Genomic DNA, 12,422 nt, shown 5'->3' with positions numbered 1-12,422 from the left:
AACCTTGTGGACAGCCTTCCTAGAAGAGTTGAAGCTGTTATAGCTGCAAAGGGTGGGCCAACTCAATATTGAACCCTACAGACTAAGACTGGGATGTCATTAAAGTTCATGTGCGTGTAAAGGCAGGCGTCCCAACACTTTTGTTAATATAGTGTATGTTTATCAGCTGTAGACCTAGCTGATTGCCCGGAATTTTGAAAATATATTGTATTTTAATGAGGCTGTTAGACTTTGTTATCCCATGAAAGACTGTTAACATTTGATTTTAGGTTTCTGATAGGACAAAGGATGAAGGTGGGTATACAATTGTGCTTTTGAAAAGAAATATTGTTTAACTTCCTTTTTCTGTGCACATATTAATATGTCATTGCCTGGAAATGGGCGTAAAAGAGAGTTAGGTGTCTTTTTTTTTTTATTCTTTCTTTCAATAAAGCATATAAGTACAGTTTCAGTAACACATGAGAAAATTACCCAAATGCAGTAAAGAGAATTAGAATTAAGTGCAATAGTTTACTACACCTCGTGTTATCATTGGTCTTTGCATTGCTGTACAATAAGAGGCTTTCAATTTATGTCTAGCTTTTGTCTTTTCCTTTAGTTTTCTCTCCATCTATCAGCCTTGACTTGCTAGCCTTACCAGGAGAGATATATTTGATGTCTGTAGATGACATATCAGACTGGTTATCTCTGCTTGCAGTTGGCAGGAGCTGCTGTCACAGGAATCGCTAAAAGCAATAAAAAAAATTCAGGTAGTTGAAATGAACAGACCAGTAGACTCAATGGTAGTCTGGTACTTATTGTTCGTTCCTTTTGTGGTTTGATGGATTGAAGAGTATTTTGGTGCGTTGATGGCAAGATCATTGCATTAATGCAGTGGTTCTCAACCTCAGTCCTCAAGTTCCCCCAACAGGCCATGTTTTGGGAATTTCTCTTATGCCGCGTACACACGAGTGGACTTTTCAGCATCAAAGGTCCGACGGTCTTTCCAACGGACTTTCGACGGAGTTACAACGGACTTTTGAACGACCGGACTTGCCCACACACGAAAGTCTGTTGGTTTGAACGTGATGACGTACGAAGGGACTAGAATAAGGAAGTTTATAGCCAGTAGCCAATAGCTGCCCTAGCGTCCTTTTTTGTCCGTCGGACTAGCATACAGACAAACGGATTTTTAGACCGGACTCGAATCCATTGGAAAGATTTGAAACATGTTCCAAATCTAAAGTCCATCTGATTTTCGACAGAAAAAGTCAGCTGAAGGTCCAATGTTGGCCACATTTGTTCCGGATTTGTTCCAGTAGACCAGTCCGATCGAAAATTCCGGTCGTGTGTACACGGCTTTAGATAAAATAGCTGTCCAAAATACCAAGTCATTGACTCTGATTTAAAGTACCCGTGCAAGATAAAGGAAAACCTGCAAACATGGCCTGTTGAGCGTACATGAGGACTGAGGTTGAGAACCACTGCATTAATGTGTTGAAAGGTGAGTGAGGACTTGAATTACTAACCTTACCTCCTCCAGGAACTGCTGTTTTTTTATAGTGTGCTGTAATATAACAAAAAGTCTAGACCTTCTTAGTGGGATTGATAGAATTCACTGGATAGTACTCTAAGAAAACTTCTCGTATGTCCGGCCCCCCTACTCTCCTGATGCTTTTCTGAGACAAGTAACGGCAAGCAGAATGTAGTAGAGACTGACCCCCCCACCACCCCCACCACCACCACCGCCACCACCACCACCATCTGCATTCTTCTTGCCTTTTCTTTTCTCTGGATAGTGTTCACAACAAAGATACCTTATGTGTAAGCTGCAGTGGCCACGTCAAGGCACCCCAGTTTACTTCAGTCCTAACTCTATAATTTTGAGAGTCTCCCAAATTGGAGAACATATATATAGCAGTTGGATACACCAGACACCCTAGCAAGGGCACAATGGCAGCTGAAGTTATCCCCTACATGTCTGCACCAAATCCCAACCTGCGCAACCACCCAACTTATAGCTGGCTTTTCCAGTAAGGAGCAAATGGAAGGGCAGCGCACATCAAAAACAACCAAGAATTCACAGCTCACTTACCAGCTAGCCTGCAACAAAACCGAACTGACCCTGTCTAACAGTTCACATTACAAACAAGGGAGTTTAGTTGCACATATTTGCAAACATATGTGTAAGCCGCAGTCTCCATGTCGAGGCACCTCAGTTTACTATGGTCCAAATTCTATAATTCTGAGTTTCCCAAAATGGAGCACATGCAGTATATAGCAGTTGGATAGATTTGGACTGGGTTCACACTAGCACGGGCTGTGGGGCCCACATTTGCTTGGGCATAGCGGCCAACTCATTTGAATGGGCTGCTGTGCTGCGTGAACTGCAGAGAAAAAGGTGCATGCACCTTTCTAAAAATGTGGCCACAGGGAAACCGCATGGCCTTTTTGACCATGCGGTTTCCCTGCGGTTCCTGCACCCCCCGTGATCGTGCTTCGGGCTGAGATGCATGGGAGAGCTATTCAGAATGAACGGCAGCCCTGCGCATCTCACAAGAGCAGTGCAATACACCTGTGGGTGATTGCGGGTGTGGGAATCAATGCAATTTCCACAGCTGGAACGGACGGCCCACACTAGTGTGAACCAAGCCTAAGGGCAGGTCTACCTGGAGAAAGTCCACGTCTCCTTAACGTGACGACACCCAACTCTACCTTCGCATCAACGGACAAAAAACCTTCATCAGCAATTACAGAAATGCCTCACTTTAATAGATGACTGGATGACCATTAGCTCCCTTAAACTCAACGGATCAAGAACAGAACTTCTTCTCCTACAAGCTAACAAAAATTCCAAAATAAAAACTCCGTGGACACCTCCCACCATCCTCGGACAGACCATCTCTCCAAGCACCAAAGCCAAGAGTCTCGGAGTCATCTTTGACTCAGGAATGACAATGGATGCACAAATAGGGTCAGTAGTTAGCGGATTCCACCATCTTCTTCGCCTGCTACGCAGACTCATCCCCTTCATCCCAGGAGAGGGAACAATCATCAATTCCCGACTCGACTACGCAAATTCGCTCTACGTAGGATTACCCCAATATCAGCTTGCGCGCTTGCAACTCATCCAAAACACGGCAGCAAGACTGTTAACAGGAAAAAAACCCTGAGAATCCATTTCCCCATCCCTAAAGAGCCTACACTGGCTAACCGTGAAGAATCGGATCATATTCAAGACCCTCTGCCTCACCCACAAATGCGTACAAAGAATCGCTCCGCTATATCTCAAGGAGAAAATAAACATTACACACTAAACGCTACCGATTTGCAGTCTTCGATCAGCTAACCAAAACCTCCTCATCATTCCCAAATACCGCTACAAAGCAAAGGGAGAACGAAGATTCGCAGTTCAAGGACCTCGACTATGGAATGCTCTTCCAACCAACATCTGCATGGAAGCAAACCACCAGGCCTTCAGGAAAAAACTAAAGACCTTCCTTTTCTAAGAAGCTGACAACAGAGAACGCATCAAGCGCCTTGAGGCGATTCAGTTCGCATTTGCAGCGCTCTACAAATTATTCATTTATTCTTTCATTCCTTAAAAGGTATAGGGAAGCACATATGTGTAAGCTGCAGTGGCTCCAAAACTGGGGTGCCTTGACGTGGCCACTGCAGCTTACACATATATTTGCAAATGTGTGCGACTGAATCCCCTTGTTTTTAACGTGAACTGCTAGACAGGATCAATTCGGTTTTGTTGCAGACTAGCTGGTGAGTGAACTGGAAACTCTTGTTTGTTTTTGATGTGTGTTGCCCTTTCATGTGCTCCTTGCTGCAAAGGCTAGCAAAAGGTTGGGGTGGTTCACAGGTTGCACAGGTTGCGATTTGGTATGGTTTTTGATGTGCGTTGCCCTTCCATGTGCTCCTTGCTGTAAAGGCTAATTATAGGTTGGGGTGGTTGCCATTTGTTTGCACAGGTCAGACCTCATAACTAGTTTTTGAAAGCACTTAGAGACTTGGGACAAGGTATTAAATGTCCATACCTCCCAACATTTTGAGATGGGAATGAGGGACACCTACTAGCAAATTTATGTAGGCATAGGACACGCCCCCCTGCCACACCCTCTTAAAGGAGAATTAACCAAAAAAAAGGTTAATTAAATCCACAAGAGCTTTTTTTGTTTACTACTACTATTCCTTTATATTGGCTTTTAAAGTTTACAAATGCAGCAATTTAGAATTTGGATGAAAGGTTTAGCACTGGGAAACAGTTTTTGAAGGATAAAAAGTGCATTTTATATACAACTATATAGATCAGACCAAAAAGAGGGACAAATGAGGAGGAAAGAAGGACAGAGGGATATTGCTCCAAATCAGGGACAGTCCCTCCAAATCAGGGACAGTTGGGAGCTATGCATGTGCTTTACCCCTTAGAGGGCAGAACTGTAAAACAATATGTTGTATAAAGATAGATTTTCTTTATAGTGATTGTAAACCCTTACATATACAAACTGAAGTGACAAGCCCCAGGTGATACACAGAGATGAAAAATATCTTACTACGTGATTTGTACCTGTTTTGCTGCAGCCTTAGCTGCTCTATAGCCTCTTAAAGCACACCATTGACACAGCTTTTCTGAGCTTCCAGAGACAGGGGGTGGGGATCTGATGTCACACACTGCACAGCTAAACCAGGGAGCTGAGTGTAATATGATACCTAAGTGGAAGGAAGACACACCCCCCTCTACACATTCTCATAAGGAAACATGCACAGCTGAGGATATTATCACCTGCTGTGTGCTGGAAGGGGCATTCCCCAAAATGACTTGTTGTCCGCATTTACTTTTAGAAGTGAGTCATTCAGATAGCAGAGGAATGACAAAGCAGACAGAAATCCCACTCAGTGTTTTGGGTAGAGGCAAGTACACACTATAACAATATATGCTTTGTTCATTTTTTTCATCTCAGCACAACCACCTTAAGGGGATTAGAACACTAAATAGCAAGGGATTTGTATTCTCATGGAAAAGCTTGTTCTGTTGCGGTAATGTTGGGTCTATGTCAGTGATATGCAATTAGCAGACCTCCAGCTGTTGCAAAACTACAAGTCCCATCATGCCTCTGCCTCTGGGTGTCATGCTTGTGGCTGTCAGAGTTTTGCTATGCCTCATGGGACTTGTAGTTCTGCAACAGCTGGAGGTCCACTAATTGCATATCCCTGATCTATGTTATGGCTTTAGTTGCAATTGGTTTGCAGCAGAGTTCACCTTTAAATGTCTTTTACTGTCTAAAATTGTGATGTTTGTTTTTATCACTTTCATCTCTTTAATCCTTTTTTCTGGTCAGTAAATCTACATGTGTCCATCTGCAGAACCTTTGATTTGCAAAGGTTATCCACTGTCGGCAAATTGATGGCATCTGGGTGTGTTTGTTTGCATTTTCAGTAACATGTCGCTTGTTTTATTGACTGCCTAACACGCCAGCGATTCAAGGTTTTAGGAAGGGAAAATGAATGCGCTCGGCTTTTTATCAGATTCATAACTCGTAAGGATGGCATTTTCTTCATCGGTTTGTTGAAATGAAATACATCAAAGTTCTAGGCTATAAAAGAGAGAAACCGCCTGCTGGAGATAAAATGACTGTGCTGGTCACATATTAAGCTGTTATAACTGTAAATTGGGCAGCACGTTGCAAAGGGAAAAAGCAAAAAAGTTCTGCCACGTATTTAAAATGAGTCGCAACCATATTTAAGGAGGTTTACGCAATGCATTCCGCACAGCAGAAGATGTCTTTATCTGATATAGTCTTCCTGAATTGGTGCAGTTCACAATGTAAAATCAGAAGCCAGATTTTTGTGATATGCCACTCCAGTTCTTTTTTTCTCCACAAATAGAGCTTTCTTTTGGTGGTATTTGATCACCTCTGCATTTTAAATTTTTTGCGCTATAAACAAAAAAGGGCGTAAATTTTGAAAAAAAAAGCAATATTTTTTACTTTTTGCTCTAATTAATACCCCCAAAATATATATATAAAAAAACAAATTTCTTCCTCAGTTTAGGCCGATACGTATTCTTCTAGATATTTTTGGTAAAAAAAATCACAATAAGCGTATATTGATTGGTTTGCGCAAAAGTTATAGCGTCTACAAAATAGGGGATAGATTTATGGCATTTTAATTTTTTTTTTGTAGTAATGGCGGCGATCTGCAATTTTTATCATGACTTCAACATTGCGGTGGACAGATCGGACACTTTTGACACTATTTTGGGACCATTTATACAGCGATCAGTGCTATAACAATGCACTGATTACTGTGTAAATGTCACTGGAAAGGAATGAGTTAAACACTAGAGGCGATCAAGGGGTTAATTGTGTTCCCTCAGTGTGTTCTAACTGTAGGGGGGCTGGGATCACTAGAACATGACAGAGATCACTGCTTCCTGTCACTGGGAGCAGTAGACCCCTGTCATGTTGCTAGGCAGAACAGAGAAAAGCCTTGTTTATCTCCCCGTTCTGCCTCTCCGTGCCACGATCGCGGGCCACCGGTGGACATTGAGTCAGCGGGACCTGCTGGCATGTGCCCGCTAGCCGCCGATTATGGAATGACATACAAGTACGTTGTTTTGCGCACCGGTGCCATTCTGCCAAAATATATCGGCGTGAGTTGGTGGTTAAGTGGTTAAGTGGTTAACCTCTTGCCATCCAGCCGCCATCATTATACTGCGGCAGGTCAGCACGATCCCACGAATCGCTGTAACTGTACGTCGGCTTGCGGGATCGGGATAGCAGGCACGTGCGCCGCCGGAGGCGCATGCACACGCCCGCTGCACTGCGGGGGTGCCGATGCTCATGGCCAACGGTCGCGATGACTGCCGGCCACGGGCGATCGCGGGCACGAGAGGCAGAACAGGGACATGTGTGTGTAAATATACAAATCCCTGTTCTGTTCTGTGAAAAATTACAGATCGTGAATTCCTATTAGTTAGGAACCACAATCTGTCATCCCCTCTAGTCAGTCCCCTCCCCCCACAGTTAGAAATACATGCAGGGAACACAGTTAACCCCTTGATCGCCCCCTAGTGTTAACCCCTTCCCTGCCAGTGACATTTATACAGTAATCAGTGCATTTTTATAGCACTGATCGCTGTATAGATGCCAATGGTCCCAAAAATGTGTCAGAAGTGTCTGATGTGTCCGCCATAATGTCACAGTCCTGATAAAATTCGCAGATCGCTGCCATTACTAGTAAAAAAAATAATAATAATAAAAATGCTATAAATCTATCTCCTATTTTGTAGACGCTATAACTTTTGCGCAAACCAATATACGCTTATTGTGATTTTTTTTTTACCAAAAATATGTAGAAGAATACATATCGACCTAAACTGAGAAAAAAAATAGCTTTTTTTAAAAAAAAAATGGGGATATTTATTATAGCAAAAAGTACAAAATATTGGGGGTTATTTACTAAAGGAAATTCCCCTTTGCACTGCAAGTGCACTTGAAAGTGTACTGAAAGGGCACTTGGAATTAAAGTCGCTGTAGATCTGAGGGGGACATGCAAGGAAAATAAAAAACAATATTTTAGCTTGCACATGACTGGATGATAAAATCATCAGAGCTTCCCCTCATTTCAGATCTACCCCTTAGATTTAGAGCGACTGTACTTCCAAGTGCACTTGTAGTGCAAAGTGGATTTGCCTTTCGTAAATAACCCCCATTGTGTTTTTTTCAAAATTGTCGCATTTTTTTGTTTATAGCGCAAAAAATAAAAACCGCAAAGGCGATCAAATACCACCAAAAGAAAGCTCTATTTGTGGGAAAAAAAAGACGTCAATTTTGTTTGGGCGCAGCGTCGCACGACAGCGCAATTGTCAGTTGAAATGACGCAGTGCCGAATCGCAAAAAATGGCCCGGTCATTCAGCAGCCAAATCTTCCGGGGCTGAAGTGGCTAAAATGTATCCAATCCTCAAACTTTTTTTATTTTAGACAATAAATAGGGAAGGTTAGAACCAATTTGTATTGCTACCCCAGCTGCTTGACAGTTTCTCCACTGGAGAGACCCATTCTACTATTGCCACTGAAGACCCATTCTACTATTGTCACTGGAGACCCATTCTACTATTGCCACTGAAGACCCATTCTACTATTGTCTACTATTGACACTGGAGTGTAAAGTGATAGAAATTAACAGAGAAGCATTTTGTTTAGTTTTTTTTGTAGCGCACCCCCTAAGGACTAGTAAGTATAAGGGGATCCCCCACCTTGCACAGCCAGGCACACCATATCTTTGCAGCACACTTGAGTCAAAGAGCAGTCCAGTGCTTTGTTTTATGTTTTATCGATTGGAATAAACTTGGATAGGGATTAGGGTATTATGGGATGCCCACTTGACTTTCACCAAAGATCATTTGTGTGGCACAACCTGATAAAGTAGAAATTATCTACATTATCAGGTTGCACCACCTTTTTAATGATCGCTAGTATAATACGGTAATGTGGAAATGCTGGTAATAAAACAACTTCACAGTAACTTTCCTGATAAGAAATGATTTCATAAGTGGGGAAATCTAGGCAACTGTGGCACGTCAAATGACTGTGATAGACAGTGTGGAGACTACATCACTTAATGGTGTTACATATATTTAAAATGGAAGAAATATAACAGGGTAAAGGACAGTAAGTAGAAAGGATGAAAAGAAAGGAAGGGGGTGTGGGTTAATATTGTGGCAGGGTAATAATATTTTACCCGTAGTTATGGTGTAATCTACAGGAGGAGGAGGATCTTGAGGAATTTCCTCTCACTTCCTTTTGTGTCTATTGCACAGGAAGTGAAGGGAAATGTTCCCAATGAGACATAGAAAGCTATAAAATCCTGAAAGGGGTTTTACTCTTTTACCTACTCTATCCAAAATTAAGATATGTTTTGGCTTTAGAGACAATTTTAAACATGACCCTTATCACTAAAGGTCATTCGTGTGGCACAACCTGATAAGATAGAAACAAGTGTATTCTACGTATAATAAAATGTTAATTTTCCAATAATTACCTTTAAATGCAAACAATCCAAAAACTAAAAAAGAAACTTTTGTCTGTTATCCAATTTTTGTTGAATAAAGTGAAGAAGGGTTAGTGCCGGTTCACACTGGGATGACTTGCCAGGCAACTTAGCCGCATGACAAGTAGCGTCCCGTTCTGTACAATGGAACCGTTCTAATCAGAGTGACGCAAGTTGCTCCGATTAAGAAAAAGGTTCCTGTGCAACTTTGGGGGCGACTTGAGGCGCCTTGAATTGACTTCTATACAGAAGTCGTTTTGCAAGTCGCCGCTCCTGTCGTGTCCAGGTCGCCTGAGGCAGTCGCGCTGCAAGTCGTGCTGCCTCAGTGTGAACCGACACTTTAGAGTTTCTATGAACTTGTATTGCCCCCTTCATCCAATGCCAACCATATGGAGATTACTCTTAATTTAGTTGACCACAAATGAAGTAAGGGGAATTTCACCAAAGACAAAAATAAAAATCCTGACAGAATCTCTAAAAAAATTCCCTCTACATCCTGTCCCTGTGACCATACAAGATATGAGGAGAAATCTTCCCAACTGATGGGAACATATATGGTGATAGCCTTGACGATAGCCCTTCTGCAGTCAATGTCTGTGAACAAAACTCTTTGTTTATTAAGGGTCCTTTGTGCCTCTAAAATATGTAGAGCCAGGTTTATACTCCCTGTCCCCCTAGGCCAAATATCTTGTGTTGTCCACTTTCTACCATAGTATACTGGCTAGCCATAGTATCACACTAACAAGATGCAACATTAACGCTAGAGCAGGCATCACAATGCTTGTTAAAAAAAAAAAAGCTAGAGCAGGCACATTGGAACTGCGAGCAGAGTGGTTGCAATAGACAGCTTACACTTAATACATCACTACACCTAGCACTGATGAATAGCAGTGTAGCTAAACTGGAACCATACTCTGGCTGGGTGGATGAACTTTGGCTACTACCAGTGTTTTTTGCTTGCTGCGTTGATAGGGCCATACTTGCTGTCGTCACTCCGTCTCCACCATCTTTGCTGCTTCTGCCAGGTTGGCCATCCCTTGTCTCTGTCCACTGGGGGGCCATTGGTTATGTAACTCTTGCACATGACAAGGTATTTTAGAGAGAGCCAGCTAATAGGACCGCTAGGCCATGTCCACCCTTACGACTAAGTATCTCCTTAACAAACTTAGACCACACCAAAATGGAAGCAATGACCTGAGCCACCTTTTTTCTTACAAAATCCTGTTGCAACCAATGAAACACTAATAATAATTATCATGAGTTGATAGTATTTGAAGGAACAAAAAGTAAACATCCAACCAGACCATTGTATCTGCGGCCTAAATTCTGTTACGTCATAGGCCCCCAGCCACACTACACTGCCTTGGGGGAGATAACAGAAACCTACTGCAGAATACACAACTGTACTTCAATTCCAGGTCCCAACAACTGGACCACACTTAAAGCGGAGCTCCACTCAAAAAAGGAAGCTCTGCTTATTTGCCTCCTTCCTCCTTCTGCCACATTTGGTACTTTTTGGGGGGGGCAAGAGTGAGCAGGTAACTAGTTTTGACAGGTACCTGCTCCTACTTCCAGGGGACTTTGCTGTGCGAAGTTATCCAGAAGTTCGGCCCCCCTCCTCCTTCCCCCCGCCACCAGGCCATTCACAAAGCCCAACGCGCTTCATGCATGCGCAGTAGGGAACCAGTTGTGAAGCCGCAAGGCTTCACTGCCAGTTTCTATTACCTGAAATAGCGGCAGCAAGACCTGATAGCCGATTAAAAAATTGGCTCAGGTGAAGACACTGCTAGATTCGCGGACAGGTGTGTCCTAATATTAAAAGCCAGTAGCTACAATTTTTGTAGCTGCTGACCTTTATTTTTTCTGACGGAGCCTGGCGCTCCTCTTTAAGGGGGATGTCAGACCCTAAAAGTGGCAATTTGCTGCCATGACAGGCAAAATAAAGACATAATAAAACATAACAAATAGGACAGGAACATTGGACGCTCGGCAAGCGCATATGGCACTCCCCTACTGCTTAGCTTAAAGAGCCCTTCACTAACCAGGAAAGAAAACACTGTCTCTGTTCACCTATACACTTGGCTCTCCAACTTTCTGACACCCCTTCTCCCGTCATGTGACCCCCTTGGCATATGTCTTTGCCTTATTTTTCTCCAGGCCCTGCTTGAGCACTGGAGGTACATGGTGCTGGGTCCATCCTTGTATCTTTGTCATCTTGCAGGAAATGATTTAGAAGTGTACAAAGCACTGTGCATAACAAATTTCTATGCTCAAGGGCAAGACATTTTTGGGCAAAAGAAACTTTGCATGTCTCTTCTACAGGAAACTCTACCTCCTAGCAGTTTTTTACTTCCAGACCTTAGTTATACATTAGCATATTTTTTTACACTACTTTGTAAAGGTTCGAACTATGCAAATCCAACATTAAACATTTTTCAACATGTGTGATTTAACAAGCCTTGAATATTTCTGTATACGATTTCATGTTTTAACTTGAAAGTGTCAAAAAAGAGAGGGGGACTTTAAATGAGGTAGGTCTAGCATGGCTAAAAGATGAGTCAATATAAAAAGACATGTTTTATTCAATACATTAAAAAAACCTGACATGGCAAAATGAGTACATGCATGGCAAACAAGCATATCAATCACATATTATTAACCAGATATTAAAATTGATTATCACTACTGATTTAAGAATGAGTATAAAGTACTGTACCTTCGTCCTAACAGTTCAAAAGAAAGGCAGAGGATTAGAGGCAACCTTGGACTTTCATCATGCGGTAAAGACTCACAAGAGGGTTTACAAATATATATATAAATTTATTAAGAAAAATCAATATTAAAAAAGCCCATCAAGGGCAAAGACATAACATATTAAGACAGTTACATAACTCTGAAAAGAACTGGAAAGAAATACACGCATCAATCCACAATGGGGGACCAGATATTTCGTCCCTTCCCAGTTTGACCTATACATGTTTTGTGGCGGACCGCTTCTTCAGGAGTATCATTCAGAGTTTTTTATTCTATAAAAGACCAAATGTGTATATAAACAATCTTCATATAACGAAAACAAAATAAATGCATTGAAGTTACAGAATAGGGAGCAGGCCACTCAAAAACTGCAATAAAAATAAAACACCCCATATCTGCAATGCAACCCAGTATACATGATAAATATACAGATTAATTCCCCTCTGTAATGTGTCACCAAAAGGGAGAATGGGCATGGAAACTCACCAACAGCACTGACCCCGACGAACAGGGCACCTCAAGGCCACGAAGGCAGTCTCCCGGGCGAGTGTGGGAGTCAAGTTAAGGTAGAAAAAAACTGTTAAAATGAAAAAAGACATACACAAATATAAAGGCACAGCAATCTGGG

At 42.2% G+C, this 12,422-nt stretch overlaps 1 protein-coding gene across 6 annotated transcripts in view; it reads left to right on the top strand.

Moving 5' to 3' along the window:
- Window positions 1-12,422, top strand: part of GRIK1 (glutamate ionotropic receptor kainate type subunit 1) — a 652,481-nt gene that overhangs the window by 115,067 nt on the left and 524,992 nt on the right. The gene's annotated exons all lie outside the window — the stretch shown is intronic.

This window comes from Aquarana catesbeiana, linkage group LG02 (assembly GCF_042186555.1).
Source record: "Aquarana catesbeiana isolate 2022-GZ linkage group LG02, ASM4218655v1, whole genome shotgun sequence".
NCBI classification, from domain to species: Eukaryota; Metazoa; Chordata; class Amphibia; order Anura; family Ranidae; genus Aquarana; species Aquarana catesbeiana.
This window is presented reverse-complemented; position numbering and strand designations above follow the sequence as displayed.